Raw genomic sequence first — 8,113 nt, 5'->3', positions numbered from 1 at the left:
GCATGGGGAACTATATTCAATATCTTCTAGTAAAGTAATAGAAGATGAAAAAGAATATATATGTACACACACAGAGATAAAACAGAATCACTTTGCTATATACCAGAAACTAAACACATTGTAAATCAACTACTTAATTTTTTTTAAATGCTTAACAGAAAAAGAGGAAAGAAAATACTCTCCTCTATGAGCATTATAGTCTTTTACAGAATCTAGAGAATTAAAAATCATCTACACTTTCTCCATCTCCTCCCCTTTAAAGGAGAATAATGGTTTTAAAAAGGAAAAATAGAGAGTGTGCAAAAGAGGAGGTAATTATTTTCTTATTTTTTAAGGTAGACAAGATCTGATGGTAAGTGCTACTTAAATTCATGGTCTCCAACCTGAGGTAGGCCCTATTCCTAGGCAGCAACCACGATCGATGGTATTTTGTGATTTTACAGAAAACATTTGGGATCTCAGACCAATAATAATCCTATTCTCACCATTGCCCTTTATTGCATAATTTACTCAAATTTCTATCTTTAAAACTTGAAAGACCATTTATTAATAGACTTAGAAAGCACTTCCAGTTCATAAAAGCTATTATGGGGTCCAATATCTAAATCAACTCCTCACTTGTTGGAGTTCTGAAAATGTTGATGATTTTGGTCAAGTTCCTGTTTAGGTCTGTTGCTTTGGTTCCCATCCTAGGGGCTGACCCTAATTCACTCACAGTAAAAATAACACACCTGGACTCTTAGCATGTGGTCCAGTATGAGCTCAAATATTTCTTCAGCTCCACATTGGAAAAGTGACTAATAGCCCACATTTCTGATGTATCATCTCCACCCTTTGTAGGCTGTTCCTGCCCTGTTACCTGGTAGGAAAAAATGACTCCATTTGCCATCCACTCCTGATCCTCAGGAGTACCATTCTGTGTAAGAGTAAACTCAACTAAAATATTTTGTAGCAGCCGCTCACTGATATTTTCCAACGCAATGATCACACTGCCTCAAGTTAATGGGAGCTTCACTAGTAAAATACACATGTATTATGAATGAGAACATGATTGACAAAAGGAAAACAAGACATGTATTTAAGGAAGTGGCTGTCTATTAAAAAGAGAGCCTGAGAGGTCACTTAAATCTGGAGAAGCAGAAATAGTTGAATGGGATTTCACATCAGACAGAGGTTGGTGGCCCAAGCTCTGCTGCAGATGAGCTGTGTGACCTGGGAAAGTTGATTAACCTCGCTGAGTACCAGCGTCCCCATTGGCACAATGAGGCAGGACAGATTATAATATTTCTATAAGGATTATAGATAATGAGTATAAAGTATAGTGCTCAAAAAACTATAGATATTATTATGATAACATCTTGTCATTTATTGTTACATTATTTACGTTTTAGCACCTAGTGAAAAGTGAAAGTGTTCATCACTCAGTTGTTTAGGACAATTTGGACTTATGGACTGTATAGCCTGCCAGGCTCCTCTGTCCATGAGATTTCCTGGGCAAGAATACTGGAGTGGGTCGCCCTTCACTCCTCCAGGGGATCTTCCCTACACAGGCTCGAACCAGGGTCTTTTGAAATGCAGGTGTTTCATATATGCACTGAGGTTTGTAAAGCAATAGTTCCCAAACGTTGGGAGATTGTGTGTGTGGAGGGCTGAGTAATGTGGAGAATGTATAATTTTTGAGCTGTACAGAAGAAACTGAGATGTAGTAAGCAAGATTCAGTAATTTTCTAAATTCACCGAAGCCTGATTCCCAAATCCTTGCTCTTTCATTATTGAGTAGGTGCTCTTTAAACATGAGTTGGAGGCCTGGCAAAGAATACGAAAATGAAAGTGTCAGTTGCTCAGTCGTGTCCCATGGATTATAGCCTGCCAGGTTCCTCAGTTCATGGAATTCTCCAAGCAAGAATACTAGAGTGGGTAGCCATTGCCTTTTCCAGGGGATCTTCCCAACCCAGGCATCAAATCCAGGTCTCAAGCATTTCAGGCAGATTCTTTACCATCTGAGCCACCAGGGAAGCCCATTAAAGAATATAATTTCTAAACAAAATTTCCTTCTGATAAATGGGGGTTAGAAGGAGTTAGATGGATTTACAGATTTTTCCCAGCTGGCTGGAGATAGGGGAGAGATACAGAACTCAAGCCAAGGCAAGTGGTCTCCCATAAAGCACCACAGGATTCTCTGTGTCTTGAGCCCTAGGCCCACTCCTGGCCTTGATCTCCTCACTGGCCACAGATGTTGCTTTCTGCTTCACAGAACCTGAGACAGCCCTCCCCTTGTTCTGACACGAAGTGCTGACTGCCACATCCTCTATGAAGCTCTGATGTGCCACGTTTACATTTTCCCATGGCTTTCTTTTGTGAGTTGTAACTGAAGAGTGAGTGTGGAATTCTGGCATTAACAATGTTCAACAAGGGCTTCCCTGGTGGCTCACTGGTTAAGAATTTGCCTGCCAATGGAGGAGATGTGGGTTTCACCCCTGGTCTGGGAAGACCCCACATGCCAGGGAGAAACTAAGCCCATGTGGCACAACTACTAAGCCTGTGCTCCAGAGCCCAGGAGCCACAACCACTGAAGCCCACACACCCTAGCGCCTGTGCTCTGCAACAAGAGAAGCCACTGCAATGAGAAGCCCAAGCACTGCACATAGAGAGTAGTCCCCACTCTCCACTCACCACAACTAGAGAAAAGCCTGTGGCCATGAAGACTTAGCACAGTCAAAAACAAATAAAAATAATAAATCCCTTTTTTTTTAGAAAAAAAGAGTATGAAAGTTATTTTCTAACACAGTAAAATAAAAACAATGTTTGACAAACTTTTTAGACTCATAATCCATTTTCTTTCTTAAACATAATGTTCTAAAACATAAAAAGAATAATCAAATCCCTACTAAAGATAGAAAGCTTGATTCGGTAAAGGATGGTATGATCCTCTAAACAGATATGCTGCCCATCTGGGGCTAGAGAAGTTCTGTGTTATTCCATAAAATAGGAGATATGGATGTGGAGATTATAGACAAACTTCTTCAGAAGATGGCTGTGATACGGAAGGGAGAATATGATGGTGGCTAAGAAGTAGGTGTTGAGAGGGAGTTTTAAAGATGGGACAGGTTTGAGCAATCTGGTTTGCCAGAAGGAAGGGAGAATCCAGTGTGAGGGACAGGCTAAAGATCCCAGAAAAAATAGACAACCAACAGAACAAGGTCCCCAGGTAGATGGGTCATGGAATACAGAGCACCAGTAGACATAGTGGCCTCAGGCAGGGGCTGGACCATCTGTTAATACAACAGGAGAAAGGTGGGAGGAGGATGGATGCAGATGCAGGAGGGTTTCAGCATAATGAAAGGAAGTTGAGGAGGTTGCCTTCTGGTAGTCTGTTCTCTCTGCAATGTAGGAATGAAGGGATCACTTCCTTCCTGGGGATGAAGGAGTCACTGGCGTGGCCATGTGTTTGAGGAGAGGATATGCTTGGGCATCTTCCAGCAGGTAACAGATGGCACACTCCAAAGAGTTCAAGTAAAAATAATTACTAAAGGGGAGAATCACATAGATTGGGCTGGGTTAAGGGAACGAATAAGGGAGGATGACATCCAGAAGAACTAGCAACACTTGGCAGGGAGAAGGAAAGGAGCCTGTGAGTGCTGGAGCCACAAACAGGTAATTACCCGACAGAGACAATGATCTGAGGGACTCGGCCCTTGCCGGGCCAATGGTGAGGTAGAAACGAAACAGGGAAATAGAAAACCCAACCTCTTTGTCCTCATGCCCTCCAATTTTTCTGCCAGTGCCTCCTTGACCAATCTCAACAGGAGGCTAGAGGGCAAGCAGCCAGATGATGTCATCTGTGCAGGTCAGACAGTCAGGGCACAGAAAGACATGGTGGAGAATGGGTCCACAAGAGAAGCAGCAAGTAAGCAGCCAGTGGACACTGTTTGAAATGACTACTATGAAGGATGGACAGATGCTGCCTGGGTATGGGGCTGCCTGAGGTTGATGGCCATGAATTTCAGTGGCACCTGTCAGTGCAGGCTTGGGATTGTCCCTGGAGTGGTCCACAGTCCAGGTGTAAGCATGGAGAGACAGGATGGTCTGGTTGACCCAGAGTTGTGTTTTTTTAATTTTTTCTTCCAGGCAGGTCAGATGGAAGTACAATGAGAGGTCATGGAAATTGCCACTGGAAAGACATGTGATGGATAATGAAGTGTGCATGCATGCTCAGCCACTCAGTTGTGTCCAGCTCTTTGCAACCCCATGGACTGTAGCCCACCAGGCTCCTCTGTCCATCAGATTCTCTAGGCAAGAATACTGGAGTGGGTTGCCATGCCCTCCTTCAGGGGATCTTCCCAACCCAGGGATCAAACCCAAGTCTCTTGCATTGGCAAGCAGTTTCTTTACCACCAGGGCCACCTGAGAAGCCCAGTGAAGTATAAGATCTATGAAAAAGACACTGAAAAGAAGCTGCTGATGGGGAAAACAGGTTAAGTTCTTTAAGGCAAGACCCAGGGATTCACTGCTGTTTCTCAGAGGTCTCCAAAGGGTCAGTGTTGAGTGGACAGGGGGCTGAGATCAACATAGGATTTAGTTCTGCTCACTTAAGTTCTGGACCTCCTGTCATGGGTATCTCTTTGGGTTGTGATTGTTAGTTTTTGCCTGTCATATCTTTTTTTGTTGGTAAAGTGAAGGTGAAAGTCACTCAATGAAAGTGTCCAACTCTTTGCAATCTCATGGACTATAGTCCATGGAATTCTCCAGGCCAGAATACTGGAATGGGTAGCCTTTCCCTTCTCCAGGTGATCTTCCCAACCCAGGGATCAAACCAGGGTCTCCCACATTGCAGGCAGATTCTTTACCAGCTGAGCCACAAGGGAAGCCCACGAATACTTGAGTGGGTAACCTATCCCTTCTCCAGCAGATCTTCCTGACCCAGGAATTGAACCAGGGTCTCCTACATTGCAGGTGGATTCTTTACCAATTGAGCTATGAGGGAAGTCCCTCATAGCCCCTCAAAGGAGTTGGTAAACAACTCCTCTATTCCATCTTAATAAAATAGATATCACTGGACTGTAAGTCACAAGGCCCACATCACATAGGTGGCCACGTCATCCATGCCTTTGTATTTTGAGCACTGTGGTATGCCACTTACAAGCTACAATGAACAAAATCCAATCAGAACCCTTCCACATGATTTAATATGTGGACACAGTAGGAAAGAGGGTCTGTTCTCTTGGATTATAAACCTAAGTCTACTAGGGTCCACCTTGGGTCTCAGGTAGATAAAGTCTATCAGAAGGAGGAGGAAAACTAAAAGGCCATTTTTCAAAGGGACAGACCAAAAGAGCTGATGATGCAGAGAGGAAAAGCTCTGACAGCACTATTTGAACTCCTCATCAGTCATGTATGGATCTATCCCTTGGACTTCCCACTTTCATGAGACAATAAAAACCATTTTGTGCTTTAACTGGTTTTTACTGGATTTCAGTTGATTTATATTGGGGTTTTACTGCTTTTCACCAAAAAGGTGCTGAGGAATGTAACAGTCTAGACATGTTGGAAATGCCTAGCTTGGCTCTGGGTTGGTTAATCATTCAGAAAACCAAGCAGAGTTTGGATTCTTCTCGCCCCCAGAAGGGTTCAGGCTGGTACCCACCCAGAGGCCCCTCTGTTCTGATTTCCTCAAGCCCAGCTCAAGGGTCATTCTGCACAAAGGCCACACAGGCCATCTAGCCACCGATGGTCATCCCACCTTTCACCTTGGGGCTGATTCAGTGAATGAGGATGATAACAACATCAAAAATGACAGAATCATGGACTTTTCTGGTCCTATACAATGTTAGTATGTGATCAGCTGGCCATGTTCCTTAACTTTATAGATGTGTAAACTGATACCAAGGGGCCTAAGAGACTGAACTACGATTACCTAATTATACAGCAGTAGAGGAGGTGAGGGAAAGAACCCCAAATTCACTGAGATGTACTGAGTACTTACCACATGTCACACTGTGGGTTTTATATACATTTCTTTTTCCTTCAAACCATCCTCCAACCTGGGTTTATCACCACTATTTTCTAGATGGAGACACTGAGGGTTACAGGTTTTAAGTAACTTGTCAATGGCAAGGCTGGAATCCATGCCTCAGTCTCTCTGCCCCAAAGCTTCCTAGTCTTTTTAAACTCCGTAGTGCCAGCTCCCTATTGCAAAGATAGAATGCAAACTTGAAGAGGAGCTATAATATAGCTTAAATTTGAAAACTTCTCAAGTTGATAACACTGGCTGGAATATACAGGAAACTAGTCTCTCCCATTATCTCTCCACAATGAAATATTTCTACTTACCTTTGGGAAAAATCTTAGCATACATTGTGCTCTTAAACAGTGAAATGTGCTACAAAAACACCAGGCTTCCAAATAGCTTCTTCTTTTATTATGATGGGATAGGAGGAAAGGAGACAAGAGAAGACTCCTTCACTGTCAAAATAAAATGTAGTTGACTACTGCCAAGCAGTTATTCCTGGAATGTCTAATTATTAAACCAGAGGCTGTTACCAAAAAGTCAAGCATTTCATTCTCTTCATTCCAGCAAGAAGCCTTTAGGAAGCTCAGTTCAGCAACAGAGGGGAAAAAATCCTTCTTCTGAGAACTGTGAAAATTCCAATTTTATTTGAAAGAAAATTCTGCCATCTCCTTGGCAAGAGCTGCATAACATGCACAGTAAATAAAATAAAATAAAATAAAAAAAAGGCTGACTCAAAAGCCCTCACTTTCCTCCTGGAGCCTGTAGGCCCCTCCTGGGCCTGGACCTGGGCCTGAGCCTGCCGCAACTCAGCACTGAAGGACGTGCCAGGCACTGGGCACAAACCCGCAGGCTCCGACAACCCTCAGTTCTTAACCCTTGCCATTTCTATCATTCCTATATGCAGTTAACATTTACTAATTACTAATCACATGCTGTACATTATGCTAAGTCCTTGACACGGAATCTCTCTCTCTCTGGCAGCACTGTGCAGCATTCAGGATCTTAGTTCCTCAACTAGGGATTGAACCTGTATCTCCTGCAGTGGAAGTACAATCTTCACCACTTGACCACCAGGGAAGTCTCCCAGCATTTTCTCATTTAAATGCCTCAACAACTCTATAAAGTAGGAAGCACTAATATTTCCATTTTGTAAATGAGGAAGTTGAGGCTTGAAAAGGTTAAGTAACTTGCTTGAGAGAAACCCTGTGCTATGTGTCTCCTGGTGAATCAGTGTGAAGCCATGTCCTCAGGCTCCTAAGGACAGAAGAGAAGAGAAGGAAAGGAAGCCACACTTTCTAGCATTGACTTTGTGTCCAACACCAGGCTTGGGTACTTTACATTTCTTGTCTCCCTCTTCCTCTTGATAAGCCTGCTTTATGTAAACAACCCTATTTTATTTTTTCTGTTTTTAATTAATTAGTTTATTTTAATTGGAGGCTAATTACTTTACAATATTGTGGTAGTTTTTGCCATACATCGACATGAATCAGCCACAGGTACACATATATCCCCCCTATCCAGAACCCCCTTCCCATCTCCCTCCCTACCCCATCCCTCTGGGTTGTGCCAGAGCACCAGCTTGGAGTGCCCTGCTTCATGCATTGAACTTGCACTGGTCCTCTATTTTACATATGGTCATATACATGTTTCAATGCTATTCTTTCAAGTCATCCCACCCTCGCCTTCTCCCACATAGTTCAAAAGTCTGTTCTTTACATCTGCGTCTCTTTTGCTATCTTGCATATAGGGTCATCATTACTATCTTTCTAAATTCCATATATATATGTGAATATTCAGTGTGTTTGCCCTCTGATGCCCTCTTGCAACACTTACCGTCTTACTTGGGTTTCTCTTACCTTGGGTGTGGAGTATCTCTTCACGGCTGCTCCAGCAATGTGCAGCCATTGCTCCTTACCTTGGATGAGAGGTATCTCCTCACTGCCACCCTTCCTGACCTTCAATGTGGGATAGCTCCTCTAGGCCCTCCTGTGCCCCTGCAGCCACAGCTCCTTGGACGTGGGGTCCAGGAATATCCAGGACGTGACATCCTGGAATGTGAAGTCAAATGGGCCTTAGAAAGCATCACTATGAACAAAGCTAGTG

The sequence above is a fragment of the Bos grunniens genome, chromosome 1, assembly GCF_055505025.1.
Source record: "Bos grunniens cultivar Pamir isolate PY7600 chromosome 1, Bosgru_T2T1.0, whole genome shotgun sequence".
NCBI classification, from domain to species: Eukaryota; Metazoa; Chordata; class Mammalia; order Artiodactyla; family Bovidae; genus Bos; species Bos grunniens.
The sequence above is the reverse complement of the archived record's forward strand: the minus strand, read 5'-3'. Positions refer to the sequence as shown.